This window comes from Triticum aestivum, chromosome 3B (genome assembly GCF_018294505.1).
Source record: "Triticum aestivum cultivar Chinese Spring chromosome 3B, IWGSC CS RefSeq v2.1, whole genome shotgun sequence".
Taxonomy (NCBI): Eukaryota; Viridiplantae; Streptophyta; class Magnoliopsida; order Poales; family Poaceae; genus Triticum; species Triticum aestivum.
This window is the reverse complement of record NC_057801.1, coordinates 612627331-612649914: the sequence shown is the minus strand read 5'-3', so window position 1 is coordinate 612649914 and position 22584 is coordinate 612627331.

Here is a 22584-nt window from a genome sequence, read left to right as displayed (position 1 = left end):
TTATGTGGACGGTTAGATGCGTAATCTTGGGGTGGTAGTTTGTCTTGTATTTCCCTGTGTACGTTTATCTGGGTGGGCATAGTGAAGAATATGTTTGCTTGTTTAATAGTAGTAGAGATTTATGGTACTCCCATCAACATTCCCAACTTCTTCATGAGGAACTTGGTTACAGTGGCGCAGTCACCTTTTGACCTAAAACCGTATGCTCCATGGATCATGAGATTCATCAGATCCCGGTCTAAAATTCACTACAAGGCTGATCGTTAGAATCATTCAAGCCATCTGCTTGAACTTTAAGTTCTTCAGAGCACTCTCTCTACAGTTTCTGGCAAGGGCTATAATCGATGAAGGAATTCATCCCCTTGATGGATAGTTTCATCGGCCTATCTCAAATTCTACTGCTGATGAAACTACTAGCCAGGACACTGCTGCAAAAGCTTCAAGACCATCTTCTTCACCCGAAGCACCACGTGTCATGAAGGACCGTGATTTACTCATAAGCTTGCACCAGAAAGTTGACAAGAATCATCGATGGATTAAGCGTCAGTTTGTTGCTCTTCAAGCCAACATGACAATGACGCATAACACCATCCAAGAACCGCTACTATGCCCACGAAATCTTTGACCGCACATGGTACATACTCTCGCACCAGAGAATAGATGAAGAACTTGATGCAGTGGACTTCCAAATGAACTTTGATTGGGTTGATCCGCCAAGGAAGAAGTTTAAGAAAAACTAAAGTTACTCCTATTATGTCGAGCTCATAGTCTTCATCATGCACCACTAATGAAAATGAAGTTGTTGAAGACACTGTCGTTGGTCCTTCTGCTTCGCGCGACCCCGATAACGCTAGTGCTCCCTCGTCTTCACCATGATGATTTTCTTGAGGGGCGTTAGACATCAGCTTTGTCACCTTTGGGTCATTTGATGAAAAAGGGGGAGAAGTCTGGGTTAGTCTTCAAGCGGGTCGATATATGGGCTGTTTTTGCTAAGTTGCAACTCTTGTACTTTATTGGGTTTGCTCTTTGATGAGTTGTAACTTAATAATTGTTGGTCGTCTGACTTTTTTGCTACTCTTAATACACCTGCTCTGATCTTAAATATATCTACTCATGCATGCACAATTTTTTTCGACACCAATTTTCATCATACATTCATATTCTTCAAATATCTTATGATCATGCATGATTGGATTCCAAGATATAGGGGAAGATCTCCACAATTTCAACCTGCCATGTGCATTTGCAATCCAAAGCAAATTCTTCATATGCACATCTTCAAGGGGAGTTCCTCAATATCTTATAACCAATTTTTTCAAACACTGTACTTACACATCAATTATTTTACTTCCGTTGAAAGCGTAACCAATTTGTCATCAATCACCAAAAAGGGGGGAGATTGTAAGTGCATCAAGATCCCCTAAGTGGTTTTGGAGTATTGAAGACAAGTAGGTTGAGGAACTAATCTGTTCGTGAGTGTACACATGAAATATAGTCCCTAAAGAGTTGGTTTAACACATGGAGGGTGACCCCTAAAAATGGATTTCCTCAAGTGAAAAATTCGGTGATAAAATTGGTACAACCTTTGAAGAAATTGATGTGAAGACTGGAAGCTTGAACACTTTTGCTTTGTAGTTTCTTTCTTCTTATTTGAGTCATAGGAAAAATGTACTGTTAAAGGGGGTCTAGGTGAATCATTTTTTACATTTCCAAAGTGATGCTCAAACCTATACATACACAAGTCGCTTCGAGGGAAGCCTTTGGAAATCTTCGGAGTAGCACATGCATTTGCTAGTGACAGTGACGAAGTTCATCCGGTCATTGACGTATTTGGTCATGCTGAGGAGTTAGGATTTTGCCAGTGCGATCTGCCAAAAAGTGAGGAAATTGAGTGCCCCAACGAATTTGAGAGTTCAAATTCTGACCGTTGTTGCACCGTGGCTAGCTGTTGAGTGGATCCTTATCCTGACAATGGTCGAATCAGAGAAGGGCATTTATGACAATTCATGCTGGGTTGCCCCTGTCTATAAATAGCCTCCCCCACAACCACTTGTTGGTTGGCTACTCCGAGAGAACTTGACACTTGTCATTTGAGAGCAACCCATCCTCTGACGACTTTGAGAGAATCCTAAGTGAGGAAAAACCTAGAGCCAAAGTGATTGAGCATCACTGAAGAGATTGATCTGTGTGATCCGATGCCTGTTACCTTTGAAGGTTGTCATTCTTCTAAACAGTTATGCATCACATTCTAAGTACACCAAGAGTCATTGCGATGTGCCGGTGAACAAGTCTGTGAAGGTTTTGGAAGTCTACCTTGAATACTTACCATGAGTGATTGGGCGAGGACTAAGTGACCTTAGCTCAAGAGGAATACAGTGAGGACTGTGTGTGCTATGGGTTCATCTCAGCCGCCTCAACCAGACGTATAATCGATACAGCAACCGGAACTGGTCTACCAAACTGTTGTGTCTTCATCGAGCCAACCTGGTTTCAAATTCCTCAACCTCCCTTACATTATTCTGCTGCTAAAGAATTTGTGATCTATCTTCTAATGAATTTGAACTGATGAATTTCATCATGTTGTCTTTCATTTCTTCACTTCATATTCTTCATACTTATATGCTTGTATGATTGCATGTTCTTCACCCTTATGTATCATTTATGCATGTACTCTGATTCTGTGATGGTTTAGTTCCCTTGCATTTCTATTTCTTCACTCTGACCTTCGCCAAATTCTTCAAAGTTTGGCGAATTTCTAAAAGTCACCTATTCACCCCCTCCGGGAGTAAACCATCGCTTTCAATTGCCTTTCAACGGAGCTAGGCAAGCCAACAAATAAAGCAATGACACACTTTTTTCCTTCTCAAATACACATGAATGTGCATATCATATACTCCCTCCATCCCATAATATAAGAGCATTTTTGACACTAGAATATTAGATAAGAAAGGAGGTAAGAGCCCCAATGACATAGTTTTACATGGCGTGCCTACAGGGAGGATACATCAAATCCACTCCAAACTATCCTAAGTGGATCACTCCCCACTCACCCACAAGGATGCCATCACGAGGAATCCCTCTACCCCTACATTGACACTGGTCCAGAGCAGGCGCGATCTCTCATTGCGTCGGTGATACGTCTCCGATGTATCTATAATTTTGGATTGTTTCATGCTATTACATCATCAATCTTGGATACTTTATATGTCTTTTGTGCTATTTTATATCATTTTTAGGACTAACCTATTAACCAAGTGCCTAGTGCCAGTTGTTGTTTTCTGCTTGTTTTTTGTTTTCCAGAAAATCAATACCAAACGGAGTCCAATGCTATGAAATTTTTTCACAATTTTTTTCTGGACAAGAGAGGCCCTTTAAGCTTTGGGAGGAGACCAGCCGATTAACAAGGAGACGGCAAGGTAACAGGGCGCGCCTAGGGGGTCGTTCCCTATTACCTTGTGGGCCCCACGAGGCTTCATCTAACCTAATCCCACTTCTATAAATTCTCAAATATTGGGAAAGCCCTAGAGAGCCATTGTTGGGAAACGTAGTAATTTCAAAAATTTCCTACGCACACGCAAGATCATGGTGATGCATAGCAACGAGAGGGGAGAGTGTGTCCACGTACCCTCGTAGACCGAAAGCGGAAGCGCTATGACAACGCGGTTGATGTAGTCGTATGTCTTCACGATCTGACCGATCCAAGCACTGAACGTACGGCACCTCCGAGTTCAGCACACGTTCAGCTCGATGACGATCCCCGGACTCCGATCCAGTAGGGTGTTGAGGATGAGTTCCGTCAACACGACGGCGTGGTGACGGTGATGATGTTCTACCGACCTGCAGGGCTTCCCCTAAGCACCGCAATGATATGACCGAGGTGGAATATGGTGGAGGGGGGCACCGCACACGGCTAAGGAACAATCACAAAGATCAACTTGTGTGTCTAGAGGTGCCCCCTGCCCCCGTATATAAAGAAGCCAAGGGGGAGGGGGTGGTCGGCCAAGGAGGGCGCGCCAAGGAGGAGTCCTACTCCCACCGGGAGTAGGATTCCCCCCCCCCCTTCCAAGTAGTAGGAGTAGGAGTCAAGGAAAGGGGGAAGAGAAGAGAAGGAAGGAGGGGGTGCAGCCCCTCCCCCTAGTCCAATTCGGACTAGGCCTTGGGGGGCGCCCAACCTCTCCTCTCTCTTTCCCCTAAAGCCCAATAAGGCCCATATACTCCCCGGCGAATTCCCATAACTCTCCGGTACTCCGAAAAATACCCGAATCACTCGGAACCTTTCCGAACTCCGAATATAGTCGTCCAATATATCGATCTTTACGTCTCGACCATTTCGAGACTCCTCGTCATGTCCCCGATCTCAATCGGGACTCCGAACTCCTTCGGTACATCAAAACTCATAAACTCATAATATAACTGTCATCGAAACCTTAAGCGTGCGGACCCTATGGGTTCGAGAACTATGTAGACATGACCGAGACACGTCTCCGGTCAATAACCAATAGCGGAACCTGGATGCTCATATTGACTCCCACATATTCTATGAAGATCTTTATCGGTCAGACCGCACAACAACATACATTGTTCCCTTTGTCATCGGTATGTTACTTGCCCGAGATTCGATCGTCGGTATCCAATACCTAGTTCAATCTCGTTACCGGCAAGTCTCTTTACTCATTAAGTAATGCATCATTCCGTAACTAACTCATTAGCTACATTGCTTGCAAGGCTTATAGTGATGTGCATTACCGAGAGGGCCCAGAGATACCTCTCCGACAATCGGAGTGACAAATCCTAATCTCGAAATACGCCAACCCAACATGTACCTTCGGAGACACCTGTAGAGCTCCTTTATAATCACCCAGTTACGTTGTGATGTTTGGTAGCACACAAAATGTTCTTCCGGTAAACGGGAGTTGCATAATCTCATAGTCATAGGAACATGTATAAGTCATGAAGAAAGCAATAGCAACATACTAAACGATCAAGTGCTAAGCTAACGGAATGGGTCAAGTCAATCACATCATTCTTCTAATGATGTGATCCCGTTAATCAAATGACAACTCATGTCTATGGTTAGGAAACTTAACCATCTTTGATTAACGAGCTAGTCAAGTAGAGGCATACTAGTGACACTATGTTTGTCTATGTATTCACACATGTATTATGTTTCCGGTTAATACAATTCTAGCATGAATAATAAACATTTATCATGAAATAAGGTAATAAATAATAACTTTATTATTGCCTCTAGGGCATATTTCCTTCAGCCACCTGAAACCCTTTTTCCGCCGCCGCTAGTTTCTGTTCTTCCGCGATCCCATCTGGAGGGCTTTTCGGTACTATGTCGCCTGTCGGAGGGAGAATCAATCACGGACGGCTTCTACATCATCATTGCTGCCTTTTGATGTTGCGTGAGTGGTTCACCACAGACATAAGGGTCCATAGCTAGTAGCTAGATGACTTCTTCTTCTCTCTCTTTGATTTGCAATATTATGTGCTCCTCGATCTTCTTGGATTTCTATCCAATGTAATCTTCTTCTGCGGTGTGTTTATTGGTATCCAGTAAATTGTGGGTTTATGATTAGATTATTCATTAAAAGTAACTGAGTCTTTTCAGAACTTTATTATGCAAAATTGTTATAGCTTTGTATTTCTCTCTGATCTATTTGTTCGGTTTTGGCAACTAGATTGATTATCTTGAGCCGGAGAGGTGCCTTGTAATGGATTCAATCTTGTAGTGCTCTATATCCAAGTGACATAGTAGGGGATAAGACACATATTTGTATTTTTGCCGTTAAGTGTAAAATAATGGGGTTTATTCATATTGATTAGGTTTATTTTGACTATATCATGTCATCTTGGTTAAGGCGTTACTTCGTTTGTCATGAACTTAATACCATGGATGCATGTTGGATAACGGTCGATTGGTGGAGTAATAGTAGTAGATGCAGGCAGGAGTTGGTCTACTTGTCTCGGACGTGATGCCTATATGCATGACCATTGCCGTGAATATGTCATAACCATGCGCTTTTCCATCAATTGCCTAATAGTAATTTGTTCACCCACCGCATGTTATGTGTTCGAGAGAGAAGCTTCTAGTGAAAACTATGGCCCTGGGTCTACCTCTACCATATTATAAAAACTAAAAATCACTTGATGTAATTTATTTACTTTCATTTTGTTTTGCAATTTACTTTTCTATCTATCACTATAAAATTAATCCTTGCAAGTAATGAGTCCAAGGGGATTGACAACCCTCTTCCTGCGTTGGGTGCAAGTATTTGCTTTTGTGTGTGTAGGTGCTGCTTAGGGGAGTTTGCTTGGTTCTCCTATTGGTTCGATAACCTTGGTTCTCTGTGAGGGAAATACGTATCTCTAATGTACTGCATCTCCCCTCCTCTTTGTGGAAATCCCCACATGGTTTACAAGTAGTAGCCGACGTTGAAGCGACGGTCAGCCAAGAGAGCGTCGCCCGCTGCACGCCCGACTGGACAAGCCTCCTCGCCGCATTCGCAATGCCAAAGACTGTTCGCCTTCCTCCATTAAACTCACGCGTGTGCCAAGAAACCTACTTCGGCCACACATCCATTTGTGAGCCGCCCGTCATTTAATAGAACGTTGTTTGGCTTCGACCCCCCCCCCCCGCTATTTAAACAATGCCAGACGCTAGGAAAAAATCGTGCCAGACTCTGCTCCCTTCTCCTCCTTGCACATCATTATCTCCACAAATCTTAGTGGAAATCGACAAGCAGGAAGACAAGTTCCCCCACGTAAAAGCCAGCTAGGATGCCCACTGAGCCCACCGGATATGAGCCAGACAACTCTCTGCTCCACCTCCCTCGATGCTCCAGACCGTTGCAGGCCAGCTCACAGAGGCAGAAGCTCCAAGCCGGCGTGTCATTCAACAACTCGCCGCTCCAAGCGAGCTTACCGAGGAGTGGCGAGTTTCTCCAGGCCAACACGTGGGGGACCACACCGATGTTGGAGATTGTTGCAGAAAATAAAAAATTTCTATGCATCACCAAGATCAATCTGTGGAGTCATCTAGCAACAAGAGAGAGAGAGAGGTGCATCTACATACCCTTGTAGATCGCGAGCGGAAGCGTTCAAGAGAACAGGGTTGATGGAGTCATACTCGTCGTGATCCAAATCACCGATAATCCTAGCGCCGAACGGACGGCACCTCTGCGTTCAACACACGTATGGAGCGGAGACGTCTCTCGCGCCTTGATCCAGCAAGGAGGAGGAAGAGGTTGAGGAAGAGAGCTCCAACAGCAGCACGACGGCGTGGTGGTGATGGAGAGGCAGCACTCCAGCAGGGCTTTGCCAAGCTTCTGCGAAGGAGGAGAGGTGTTGGGGAGGGGAGGGGCTGCGCCTTGGAGGTGTGTGTGCAGCCCTCCCCTCGCCCCTCTATTTATAGGGGGAGGAGGAAGGGGTTCGGGCCCCTCTAGATGAGATCTAGAGGGGGGGCGGCCAAGGGGGGGGGGACTTGCCCCCCAAGCAAGGGGGGCGCCCCCTTTTAGGGTTTCCCCCCCAACCCTAGACACGTGGGCCCAAAGGGGGATGCGCCCAGCCCTCTAAGGGCTGGTTCCCTTCCCATGAGGCCCATGAGGCCCTCCGGGAGAGGTTGCCCCTCTCGATGGACTCCCGGAACCCTTCCGGTGGCCCCGGTACAATACCGGTATGCCCTCGAACCTTTCCGGTGACCGTATGTCAACTTCCCATATATAAATCTTCACCTCCAGACCATTCCGGAACTCCTCGTGACGTCCAGGATCTCATCCGGGACTCCGAACAACATTCGGTAATCACATACAAGTCTTCCTAATAACCCTAGCGTCATCGAACCTTAAGTGTGTAGGCCCTACGGGTTCGGGAATCACGCAGACATGACCGAGACAGCTCTCCGGCCAATAACCAACAACGGGATCTGGATACCCATGTTGGCTTCCACGTGTTCCATGATGATCTCATCGGATGAACCATGATGTCGAGGATTAAGGTAATCCCATATACAATTCCCTTTATCAATCGGTACGTTACTTGCCCGAGATTCGATCGTCGATATCCCAATACCACATTCAATCTCGTTACCGGCAAGTCACTTTACTTGTTACATAATGCATGATCCCGTGACTAACCACTTAGTCACATTGAGCTCAATATGATGATGCATTACTGAGTGGGCCCAGAGATACCTCTCCGTCACACGGAGTGACAAATCCCAGTCTCAGTTCATGCCAACCCAACAGATACTTTCGGAGATACCTGTAGTGCACCTTTATAGTCATCCAGTTACATTGTGACGTTTGGTTAAGGATGGCAATTTTACCCATGGGTACGGGTACCCGCAGGTACCATACCCGCATGGGCAGGGTATGGGCACACTTTTATACCGATATGTAGTACCCATATCCTACCCATTAAGTCATGGATAGGGTACGGGTATAGTCTTGCACCCACGGGTATACCCATACCCTGCCCGTTTGTGAACTAATGTTAAGTTGTCATCAATTAGTCATTAATTTGTCATGTGACTCATCTAATCCTATTGACTTAAGAGTATATTGTGATTTCTAAATTTTGATATTGGTCAATTACTCATCTACCTATTATTGTGATGAGATAATTGTTTTTTTGTCAAATGTGCTATCAATGAGCATAAAATTGTGAACAACCTGTGTACTATTTGTCCTACCCGCTGGGTACCCAATGGGTATGGGTACCCGTTGTGTATGGGTATGGGTAAAGTTTCATACCCATGGGTACGGGTATGGGTAGAATTTTGTACCCACTTACTGTACGGGTATGGGTAGGGTATTGCTCTACCCTGCCCATACCCTACCCATTGCCATCCTTACGTTTGGTACACCCAAAGCACTCCTACAGTATCCGGGAGTTACACAATCTCATGGTCTAAGGAACTGATACTTGACATTAGAAAAGCTTTAGCAAACGAACTACACGATCTTGTGCTATGCTTAGGATTGGGTCCTGTCCATCACATCATTCTCCTAATGATGTGATCCCGTTATCAATGACATCCAATGTCCATAGTCAGGAAATCATGACTATCTATTGATCAACGAGCTAGTCAACTATAGGCCCACTAGGGACATGTTGTGGTCTATGAATTCACACATGTATCACTGTTTCTCGTTAATACAATTATAGCATGAATAATAGACAATTATCATGAACAAGGAAATATAATAATAATCATTTTATTATTGCCTCTAGGGCATATTTCCAACAGTCTCCCACTTGCACTAGAGTCAATAATCTAGTTACACTGTGATGAATCGAACACCCATAGAGTTCTGGTGTTGATCATGTTTTGCTCGTGGAAGAGGTTTAGTCAACGGATATGCGACATTCAGATCCGTATGCACTTTGCAAATATCTATGTCTCCATCTTGAACATTTTCACGAATGGAGTTGAAGCGACGCTTGATGTGCCTAGTCTTCTTGTGAAACCTAGGCTCCTTGGCAAGGGCAATAGCTCCAGTGTGGTCACAGAAGAGAGTGATCAGCACCGACGCATTGGGAATAACTCCTAGGTCGGTGATGAACTCCCTCATCCAGATTGCTTCATGCGCTGCCTCCGAGGCTGCCATGTACTCCGCTTCACATGTAGATCCCGCCACGACACTCTGCTTGCTGCTGCACCAGCTTACTGCCCCACCATTCAAAATATACATGGATCCGGTTTGTGACTTGGAGTCATCAAGATCTGAGTCGAAGCTAGCATCGACGTAACCCTTTACGACGAGCTCATCGTCACCTCCATAAACGAGAAACATATCCTTATTTCTTTTCAGGTACTTCAGGATATTCTTGACCGCTGTCCAGTGTTCCATGCCGGGATTACTTTGGTGTCTTGCAACCAAATTTACGGCAAGGTTTACATCAGGTCTGGTACACAACATGGCATACATATAGACCCTATGGCCGAGGCATAGGGGATGACACTCTTCTTTTCTTTATCTTCTGCCGTGGTCGGGGATTGAGACGAGCTCAATTTCACACCTGGCAACACAGGCAAGAACCTCTTCTTGGACTGATCCATATTGAACTTCTTCAATATCTTATCAAGGTATGTGCTTTGTGAAAGACCTATGAGGCGTCTCGATCTATCTCAATAGATCTTGATGCCTAATATATAAGCAGCTTCTCCAAGGTCCTTCATTGAAAAACACTTATTCAAGTAGGCCTTTATGCTGTCCAAAAGTTATATATCATTTCCCATCAAAAGTATGTCATCTACATATAATATGAGAAATGCTACAGAGCTCCCACTCACTTTCTTGTAAACGCAGGCTTCTCCATAAGTCTGCATAAACCCAAACGCTTTGATCATCTCATCAAAGCAAATGTTCCAATTCCGAGATGCTTGCACCAGCCCATAAATGGATCGCTGGAGCTTGCATACCTTGTTAGCATTCTTAGGATCGACAAAACCTTCCAGCTGCATCATATACAACTCTTCCTTAAGATAGCCATTAAGGAATGCCGTTTTGACGTCCATTTGTCATATCTCATAATCATAGTATGCGGCAATTGCTAACATGATTCGGACGGACTTCAGCTTTGCTACGGGAGAGAAAGTCTCATCGTAGTCAACTCCTTGAACTTGCCGATAACCCTTAGCGACAAGTCGAGCTTTATAGATGGTAACATTACCATCCGCGTCCGTCTTCTTCTTAAAGATCCATTTATTTTCTATCGCTCGCCGATCATCGGGCAAGTCTGTTAAAGTCCATACTTTGTTTTCATACATGGATTCTATCTCGGATTGCATGGCTTCAAGCCATTTGTTGGAATCTGGGCCCGCCATCGCTTCTTCATAGTTCGAAGGTTCACCGTTGTCTAGCAACATGATTTCCAGGACAGGGTTGCCATACCATTCTGGTGTGGAACGTGTCCTTGTGGACCTACGAAGTTCAGTAGTTACTTGATCCGATGTACCTTGATCATCATCATTAACTTCCTCTCTAGTTGGTACAGGCACCATAGGAACATCTTCCTGAGCTGCGCTACTTACCGGTTCAAGAGGTAGTACTTCATCAAGTTCCACTTTCCTCCCACTTACTTCTTTCGAGAGAAACTCTTTCTCCAGAAAGGACCCATTCTTGGCAACGAAGATCTTGCCTTTGGATCTGAGGTAGAAGGTATACCCAATGGTTTCCTTAGGGTATCCTATGAAGACACATTTTTCCGACTTGGGTTCGAGCTTTTCAGGTTGAAGTTTCTTGACATAAGCATCGCATCCCCAAACTTTTAGAAACGACAGCTTAGGTTTCTTTCCAAATCATAATTCATACGGTGTCGTCTCAATGGATTTAGATGGTGCCCTATTTAAAGTGAATGTAGCTGTCTCTAAAGCGTATACCCAAAATGATAGCGGTAAATCAGTAAGAGACATCATAGACCGCACCATATCCAATAGAGTGCGATTACGACATTCGGACACACCGTTACACTGAGGTGTTCCAGGCGGCGTGAGTTGTGAAACAATTCCACATTTCCTTAAGTGCATACCAAACTCGTGACTTAAATATTCTCCCCCACGATCTGATTGTAAGAACTTTATTTTTCTGTCACGTTGATTCTCTACCTCATTCTGAAATTCCTTAAACTTTTCAAAGGTCTTAGACTTGAGTTTCATTAAGTAGACATACCCATATCTACGTAAGTCATCAGTGAGGGTGAGAACATAACAATAGCCACCGCGATCCTCAACGCTCATTGGACCGCACACATTAGTATGTATAATCTCCAATAAGTTGGCTGCTCGCTCCATTGTTCTGGAGAACGGAGTCTTAGTCATTTTTCCCATGTGGCATGGTTCGCACGTGTCAAATGATTCGAAAGCAAGAGACTCCAAAAGTCCATCTGTATGGAGCTTCTTCATGTGTTTGACACCAATGTGACCAAGGCGGCAGTGCCACAGATATGTGGGACTATCATTATCAATCTTACATCTTTTGGTATTCACACTATGAATATGTGTAATATCACATTCGAGATTCATTAAGAATAAACCATTGACCAGCGGGGCATGACCATAAAACATATCTCTCATATAAATAGAACAACCATTATTCTCGGATTTAAATGAGTAGCCATCTCGCATTAAGCGAGATCCAGATACAATGTTCATGCTCAAAGCTGGCACTAAATAACAATTATTGAGGTTTAAAACTAATCATGTAGGTAAATGTAGAGGTAGCGTGCCGACGGCGATCACATCGACCTTGGAACCATTCCCGACGCGCATCGTCACCTCGTCCTTCGCCAGTCTCCGCTTATTCCGTAGCTCCTGTTTTGAGTTACAAATATGAGCAACCGCACCGGTATCAAATACCCAGGAGCTACTACAAGTACTGGTAAGGTACACATCAATAACATGTATATCACATATACCTTTGGTGTTGTCGGCCTTCTTATCTGCTAAGTACTTGGGGCAGTTCCGCTTCCAATGACCATTCCCCTTGCAATAAAAGCACTCAGTCTCAGGCTTGGGTCCGTGTTTTCGCTTCTTCCCAGTAACTGGCTTACCGGGCGCGGCAACACCCTTGCCATCTTTCTTGAAGTTCTTCTTACCCTTGCCTTTCTTGAAAATAGTGGTTTTATTGACCATCAACACTTGATGTTCCTTTTTGATTTCTACCTCTACTGATTTCAGCATTGAAAATACCTCAGGAATAGTTATCACCATCCCCTGCATATTGTAGTTCATCACAAAGCTCTTGTAGCTAGGTGGGAGCGACTGGAGGATTCTGTCAATGACCACCTCGTCCGGGAGGTTAATGTCCAGCTGGGACAAGCGGTTGTGCAACCCAGACATTTTGAGTATGTGCTCGCTGACAGAACTATTTTCCTCCATCTTACAACTGTAGAACTTGACAGAGACTTCATATCTCTCGACCCGGGCATGAGCTTGGAAAACCATTTTCAGCTCTTGGAACATCCCATATGCTCCGTGCTGCTCAAAACGCTTTTGGAGCCCCGGTTCTAAGTTGTAAAGCATGCCGCACTGAACGAGGGAGTAATCATCAACACGCGACTGCCAAGCATTCATAACGTCTTGGTTCGCTGGGACGGGTGCTTCACCTAGCGGTGCTTCTAAGACATATGCTTTCTTGGCAGCTATGAGGATGATCCTCAGGATCTGGACCTAGTCCGTATAGTTGCTGCCATCATCTTTCAGCTTGCTTTTCTCTAGGAACGCGTTTAAGTTGAGGTTGACATGAGCGTGGGCCATTTTGATCTACAAGACATTTTGCAAAAGTTTTTAGACTAAGTAAATGATAATTAAGTTCATCTAATCAAATTAATTAATGAACTCCCACTCAGATAGACATCCCTCTAGTTATCTAAGTGATACATGATCCGAGTCACCTAGGCCGTGTACGATCATCACGTGAGACGGACTAGTCATCATCGGTGAATATCTCCATGTTGATCGTATCTTCTATATGACTCATGCTCAACCTTTCGGTCTCTTGTGTTTCGAGGCCATGTATGTACATGCTAGGCTCGTCAAGTCAACCTAAGTGTTTTGCATGTGTAAATCTGGCTTACACCCGTTGTATGTGAATGTTAGGATCTACCACACCTGATCATCACGTGGTGCTTCAAAACAACGAACTTTCGCAACGGCGCACAGTTAGGGGGAACACTTTCTTGAAATTGTTATTAGGGATCATCTTATTTACTACCGTTGTTCTAAGCAAATAAGATGCAGAAACATGATAAACATCACATGCAATCAAATAGTGACATGATATGGCCAATATCATTTTTCTCCATTGATCTCCATCTTCGGGGCGCCATGATCATTATCGTCACCGGCATGACACCATGATCTCCATCATCATGATCTCCATCATCATGATCTCCATGAAATTGTCTCGCCAACTATTACTTCTACTACTATGGCTAACGGTTTAGCAAATAAGTAAAGTAATTACATGGCGTTATTCAGTGACACGCAGGTCATACAATAAATAAAGACAACTCCTATGGCTCCTGCCGGTTGTCATACTCATCGACATGCAAGTCGTGATTCCTATTACAAGAACATGATCAATCTCATACATCACATATATTTCATTCATCACATCCCTTTTGGCCATATCACATCACAAGGCATAAGCTGCAAAAACAAGTTACACACCTTTAGTTATTGTTGCAAGTTTTTACGTGGCTGCTATAGGGTTCTAGCAAGAACGTTTCTTACCTACGCCAAAACCACAACTTGATATGCCAATTTCTATTTACCCTTCATAAGGACCCTTTTCTTCGAATCCGATCCGACTAAAGTGGGAGAGACATACACCCGCTAGCCACCTTATGCAACTAGTGCATGTCAGTCGGTGGAACCTATCTCACGTAAGCGTACGTGCAAGGTCGATCCGGGCCGCTTCATCCCACGATGCCACCGAAACAAGATAAGGCTAGTAGTGGCAAGTAAATTGACAAAATCTACGCCCACAACAAAATTGTGTTCTACTCGTGCATAGAAACTACGCATAGACCTAGCTCATGATGCCACTGTTGGAGATTGTTGCAGAAAATAAATTTTTTCTACGCATCACCAAGATCGATCTATGGAGTCATCTAGCAACGAGAGAGAGAGAGGTGCATCTACATACCCTTGTAGATCGCGAGCGGAAGCATTCAAGAGAACAGGGTTGATGGAGTCGTACTCGTCGTGATCCAAATCACTGATGATCCTAGCGCCAAACGGACGACACCTCCGCGTTCAACACACGTATGGAGCGAAGACGTCTCCTGTGCCTTGATCCAGCAAGGAGGAGGGAGAGGTTGAGGAAGAGAGCTCCAACAGCAGCACGACGGCGTGGTGGTGATGGAGAGGCAGCACGACGGCGTGGTGGTGATGGAGAGGCAGCACTCCGGCAGGGCTTCGCCAAGCTTCTGCGAAGGAGGAGAGGTGTTGGGGAGGGGAGGGGCTGCGCCTTGGAGGTGTGTGTGCAGCCCTCCCCTCACCCCTCTATTTATAGGGGGAGGAGGAAGGGGGCCGGCTGCAGGACCTTCAAGTATGTCTAGAGGGGGGGTGATTAGACTACTTGACCAATTAAAAACTTAACCTTTTCCCAATTTTAGAGTTTGGCAGATTTTAGTTATCTTAGGACAAATCAAGCAATCATCACACTATTCAAGCAAGCATGCGAAGAGTATATAGGCAGCAGAAATTAAAGCATGCAACTTGCAAGAAAGTAAAGGGAAGGGTTTGGAGAATTCAAACGCAGCTGGAGACATGGACGTTTTTGGCGTGGTTCCGATAGGTGGTGATATCGTACATCCACGTTGATGGAGACTTCAACCCACAAAGGGTAACAGTTGCGTGAGTCCACGGAGGGCTCCCCCCAAGAAGGGTCCATGAAGAAGCAACCTTGTCTATCCCACCATGGCCGTCGCCCACGAAGGACTTGCCTCACTAGCGGTAGATCTTCACGAAGTAGGCGATCTCCTTGCCCTTACAAACTCCTTGGTTCAACTCCACAATCTTGTCGGAGGCTCCCAAGTGACACCTAGCCAATCTAGGAGACACCACTCTCCAAGAAGTAACAAATGGTGCATTGATGATGAACTCCTTGCTCTTGTGCTTCAAATGATAGTCTCCCCAACACTCAACTCTCTCTAATAGGATTTGGATCTAGTGGAAAGAAGATTTGAGTGGAAAGCAACTTGGGGAAGGCTAGAGATCAAGATTCATATAATAGGAATGGAATATCTTCGCCTCAACACATGAGTAGGTGGTTCTTTCTCAGAAATGGTAAGTTGGAAGTGTAGGTTTAGTCTGATAGCTCTCTCCATGAATGAAGAGGAGGTGGAGGGGTATATATAGCCTCCACACAAAATCTAACCGTTACACACAATTTACCAAACTCGGTGGGACCGATTCAACAGACTCGGTCGGACCGATTTAGTAAACCTAGTGACCGTTAGTGATTTTCGGTGGGACTGACATGCAACTCGGTGAGACCGATTCGGTTAGGGTTAGGGCATAACGTAATCTCGGTAAGACTGATTACACAAACTCGGTGAGACCGATTTTGGTAATAAGCTTTCCAGAGAGTTGGTCAGGTAAACTCAGTGGGACCGATTTACTCTTTTCGGTGAGACCGAAATGTTACAAAAGGGAAACAAAGAGTTTACATTGCAATCTCAGTGGGACCGATCGCTCACTTCAGTTTGACCGAAACGTTACGAAGGGAAATAGAGAGATTACAATCCCATCTCGGTGAGACCGAGATCCCTATCGGTAGAACCGATTTGCCTAGGGTTTGTGGCAGTGGCTATGACATTTGAAATCGGTGGCGCCGGATAGGAAGAATCGGTGTGGCCGATTTTGGCTTTGGGTTTAGATCATTTGTGGATGTGAGAAAGTAGCTGAGGGTTTTTGGAGCATATCACTAAGCACATGAAGCAAGAGGCTCATTAAGCAACACATCATCCCTCCTTGATAGTATTGGCTTTTCCTATAGACTCAATGTGATCTTGGATCACTAAAATATAAAATGAAGAGTCTTGAGCAATTGAGCTTGAGCCAATCCTTTGTCCTTAGTATTTTGAGGGATCCACTTTCATCATCCATGCCATGCCATTCATTGAGCTTTCCTGAAATAATAGTCTTGGAATAGCATTAGCTCAATGAGCTATATGTTGTTATGAATTACCAAAACCACCTAGGGATAGTTGCACTTTCAATCTCCCCCTTTTTGGTAATTGATGTCAACATATAGATCAAAGCTTCGACAAATGATAATAAGATTGAAAAACATCGTCGCTTTGAGAAGTATGTGATAAGCAAGAGCTCCCCCTAAATTTGTCCATAGTTTAAGATTTGCTTTGGACTGCAAATGCACAAGGAATTAGGCTCATGGGTTACTCTTCCATGTCACATACATCTTGGTGGAGCGCTCAAAATGATAAAGATTGAATACATGCACTCATCACCAAGCAAAGTGAATGATCACATAGGATAGATAAGATAATATCATCAAACATGCGTAAGTGTAGCTTATGATCAAACACATGATCATCAATGTCTCACAAGAATAGCATAGTATCTCAAGCAATCAAAAGCAAACAAGTTTTAAACCACCAAAGCAAGAGAGAACAAAAGCAAAATTCTCTCTCTCGAAGCCTATGATCTATACATTTTTCTCCCCCTTTGGCAACAAGTTACCAAAAAGTTCATAGAAAATGCATAGTGCTAGGTCGACTCTCAGGCTTGATCTTCAATTGGTGGTGTAGAGATGGCTCCTTGGACGAAGGCTTCAGTTGATGTAGAGGGAGCTGGAGGAGTTGGTGCTGGAGCTGGTTGCACTAGAGCTGTAGGAGCTGTGGCTGGTGCAGATGATGTTGCTCTAGTGTCTGGCACTGGCACTACAGCTGACCTCTGAGCTCTGGGCACTCTGGCAAATACATTAGTGGTAGTCTTGCCCTTCCTCTCTTGCATGTCATCCTGCAGCTGCTCCACAACTGACTGAATCTCAGTTACCTTGACATCAAGATCATAGAATTTTTGTTCCATGATTCTTTCCAAGCTCTCCTGATTCTGAGTTAAGGTGGCCAACCCCTTCTCAATCCTCAGTGTTGATGCTATCAAGTAACCGAGTTGCTCCTGCTTGTTCTTCAAGAAATACTCAGATGCCTCCTCTTGAGTTGGCATCTTGGCAGCCTTCTCGTTCCGTGCCTTCTCCTTCTTCTCTTGAGCTTTAACTGATGATGGATCATCCTCATTCATGACAACCTCATTGTCCTCAAAGTCTGGATAGAGAGGAAAATGTTCCCTATCCAATAGATATTTGCATGTGCCCATCTTTGAGTTAATCAACTCCTGAATCTGAGGGGCATATCCACAACTCTTCTTATGATCTGCTGCAGTCCTCTTAATGGTTTCTACTATAAGGCTCATGACCTTGAATTTCTGAGGCACATCAAACAAATGCAACATGTTGATTGCATGCCCTCTGATCATGTTGTGGTCACCAGACTTAGGCAATAGAGTGTGCCTTAGGATCCAGTTGATTGTGGCAGCCCTGACAGAAGAAAGTGGACTGATCCAAAAGAGAAGGTCTCTAGGGCTTTGTCTGGGATCTCTTTGTACATATGTGCCATGGTATTGTGTCTTGTTTTCTTCTTGGCATATACATCCAGGTCATTATCATTTTCCTTTGGAGCATTTATCAGTTTTGCCCACTCCTCAACAGTTGACTGGTACCTTGTACCTTTAGACATCCAAACTATTCTCCCATCTGGATAGAAGTGTGCTGTGGAGTAGAATTGCATAATGAGTTCATCATTCCAGTTGGTGAGCTTCTGCCCAACAAAGTCTGCAACTCCACAAGCAACAAAACTATCTTGTACTCCAGGATAGTGTTCTTCATTTTCCTTCATGTAGGTCCAGTCGACCCACCTCATATCACACACAATGGGCTTTTTGTCCAACAAGATTGTCTCATAGAAGTCCTGCTGTTCCTTTGTATGGAACCTGTAATCAACAGCAGTTCTTCTTCTTGTGGCATATGGATCTGCCATCCTCCATAGCCTCAACCCTGAATCTTTTCTGATGTTCATGTCCTCAGCTACAGGATGTGCATCATTATGGTCTGGTATCTTGGGCTTGAGCTTCCTCAGAACTTGTCCTTCTTCATCTTCCTCCTCAGCAACCTCAGGCACTGGGGCCTTGTTCTTCTCAGCAGCTGGAATACTCCTGGTATTCCTCTTTGGTGCAGACTTGGCCTTGGGGGCAGCTTTGGGTGCTTCCTTGGGCTTAGATGTTGCAGCCCCTGATCTAATAGCATCTCCCATAAGCTTTGGTGCCTTTGGTGCTGGTGCAGCAAGCTCTTCTTCTTCTTCCATCATGGAAGGTTGCCCAACAACTCTGGCCATGGTCTTCTTGACCCTTTCCTTCCTTTTCTTTCCTTCAGTAGCTGGCTCTTTGGGATCAGGCTTTTCAAGCAGTTGAGTTGATGCTCTGGCTTTGAACATTGGTTGTCTTCCTGCAGGCCTTTTAATCTTCATGTCTGGCTTTACTGCAGTTGAACTGAGCACCTTCTTGAGCACTACCTTCTTGGAAGTAGCTTCATCCTCTTCAGCTCTATAATCCTCATCTTCAGAGTCTGAAGTTCTCTTCTTCCTTTGCCTGGTAGCAGCCTTAGGCAGGTTGCTAGGAGTGCTCCTGCTGCCTTCATCTGAAGTGCTGGAGGGACTAGTGCCCTCACTCATTTGCATCTGCCCTTCTGACCTGTTCTGACTGTCACTCTGGTCTGACATGCTGCAAACTCTGACTGCTGACCTTGTGAAGAGTTATAGATGAGATGGAGTGGATGAGCATCACAAAATGCAGAGATTTTTGCAAAAGAATGATTCAAAGATTCAGTTTTAGTTTTCCACAGAAAGCATTTCAGATCAACCGATTTTCAAACTCGGTGATACCAAAGCAGTTTTGGAACCTAAACTGATGAACTCGGTTGGACCGAGTCACAGTTCGGTGGCACCAAGACTGCTAGGGTTTCACAAAGTCCTAAAATCGGTCGCACTGATTAGCAATTCTTGGTCAAACGGAGAGTTACTAGTGCAATGGCATAAGCCAAATCGGTGGGACCGAGTTTTCCAACTCGGTGGGTCTGAGATGGTTTCGGCGGAAACCTAACCATAAATTTTCAAATCTCATCTAATCTACGGATTGCATTGACTGGATAGGAGTGTTTCAATCGTGGCAAGAATCAATAAGAACACAATGTGCTAGGAATCGGACGAGGATAGCACAATGATCGAGTCCATACCCTAGCTTGGCGATGAACTCGCTACGGCGGCAACGGCGAGGTTGAATTCCGTTGACGGCGGCGGAGACTAGCGACACGAGGCGGCTGGCAACGAGGAGATGATCTGGAGACCTTGGAGGCAGAGCAAGCTATTGCGCGGGCGAAGGGGTTCGGAGAAGTTTCCAAAAAATTTCTCGTGACTATATATAGCCCGACCCTGTCGGTGTGACCGAGTGGAACAACTCGGTGGCACTGAGATGCATAACTGTGTTCAGTTACAGCAACTCGATGTGACCGAAAAGTTCTAATCGGTTGCATCGAGATTGAAAACCTAGATCGACTCAGTGATCTCGGTAGGACCGAAATGGAGGAATCGGTCAGACCGAGAATCACAAAGAAGTTTTGTAAGTTTAAGTCTATGACTAATCGGGGACTCCGAGTGCTCCTCACACAGAGTGGTTCGAATCTGACTTGATCAAATTTTGTGATGTAGCATGAATAGAGTTTTAGACAAGAAGAGCATAGATAGCTAGAGAAAGTTCTTAGGCATTCTTGTCCATCCACTTGGCCAAAAGAAGGAAGAACCAAACAATCAAAACAACAAGTGGATGTCCTTGAATGAGTAAAATATGCACCAACATGCTCACACAATAAGATGGCAAATGAAATATGTGGCAAAGCATGCACAACCAATTCTAGCATCTATCAAATAATTTGGCGATGACTAGGTCATCTATATATGAGTATATTGACTTAGGAGTCAAATGATAAACATTTGGTCATAGGTCATACTCATCGTTTAAGCCCAAGTGGGGTTACCACTTTTACATAATGCATTGATGTGTTCACACCATTAGAGTTGCTTTGACTCAAATCTTAGAGTTAAGCTCCCCCTAGATGTGAGATCCCCTTTTAGAGGGATGAACTAACCTTGGGTTTTGTCGATGATGACTTCATGTAGGTGTTGAAGATGTGGATGCTCAATGTTGATGTAGATCATTTGGAGCAATCCGTTGGAGTGAGTTGCACTTTCAACATACCTACATGGGTTAGTCCCACAAGGAACAAACAAGAATATCCATAGACATAGAGTGATGCACACACAAGATGATTTCCATGAAAACATTAGGTTACCTTGTTCCTTGCCTTACCAACATGAGGGTTTGTGACTCCTTGAACTAGTGCAAGATGTGGAAGTTGACTGCACTTGTCCTTGCCATAATAATATGAGTGAGAATGTTGGCGGAGTCACCCTCAAGAACTCTCTAGCTCTTCTTCTTCGGGATCCACATCATCTTGATGGAAATCCTCGGAGTTGTAGTTGTACTTGATGAAGTAGAACTTGATGTAGTCTTGGGAATCCACTTGACCAAGACCTTAGGTGCTTCTTCAAATGCATCAATCTCTTCTTGAAGCTTGTCCTTGCCTTTGTTCTTGTGGTCTTGTGGTGGAAGATCATCTTGAGCTTGTGTTCCCTTGAAGGAAGTGGGATCATACTTCTCTTGTTGAGGAACAAACTTCATCTTGGGGTATTGATCTTCTTCCCACTCAACTCCATTGGCATTGAACTTTCGTTCAAAACCAACACCTTGATTCTTCCGGTGCCTTCCTTGCTTGCGTACAATTTCCTCGAATTGCTTACTCCCGGCAAGGCTCTTGTAAACACCTTTCTCTATAATTCCCTTCAATAAGCTATTTTCTTGCTCAAGTGTAACTTGGCTAAGAGAATCATTAGTGGAATCAAGAGAACTACTAGAAGCAACAATATTGGATTGGACATTATTATTGTTACTACTAGAGGAAGTACCTTTCTTGTACTTGTTACTAGACTTGACTTGAGGCATGTAAGTAGATAGGAGTAAACGCTTGGCAATGTAAGAAGGACTTTTCTTACGGAGATCATCATTGATTGCTTTTAAGAACTCATGCTCTTGCTCAAGATTGAGCTTTTCAAAGCGTAACTTCTCATGAGCCCTTAAAAGTTCTCGATGATTTTCGAAGATAGTTTCATGAGCTAACTTAAGAGTGTTTAGTTATTTAGTTAGAAGCTCAATCTTCTCCTTATCATTGTCATTCGTTTTATCTTGTTTAGCATGATTAATTGACGTTTCATCATAGTATCCATCACTAGAGTTGTCAACAAGTAAATCATCATCCACAAGCAAGTCATCTTCATCACTATTGAAATCAACATACTCAGGATGTGTTACCTTTGGACCTTTGGCCATGAAGCATCTTCCAATTCTTTCATTTGGTGAATCAAATATGTCGTAGGAGTTGGTTGACACAAGTGCTAGACCGGCAACACCTTCATCTTGAGTATATTCGGAGTTGGAGTGATAGCTTCTCTCGGAGTGTTTGTCGGAGTCGGAGCCGGAAACCCATTCACCAACATGAGCTTGATGTCTTTGTTTTGTGTAGCTCCTTGATGACTTGTCCTTCCTTTTCGAATCTTTGCTTCTCTGTGAGGTTCTTCGTTCATAACAATCATCTCTACTCCTCCTCTCTCTTGGTGGTGATTCTTCTCTTTTGCTTCTTCTTTTTGGAGAATCTTCTCTTCTTTTGTAGGGTGTCGTACACTCATTGGAATAGTGTCCAGGCCTCCCACAATTGTAGCAATTGCGCTCTCGACTAGAAGATCTTTTTTCATGGTAAGACCTTGACTTGGAGATTCTCTCTTTGCTTCTACTCTTGTAGAATTTGTTGAAGTTCTTCACCATTAAGCTCAATTCTTCATTGAAGGTTTGTTTCTCACTTGATGATGTGGGGGCTTCACTTG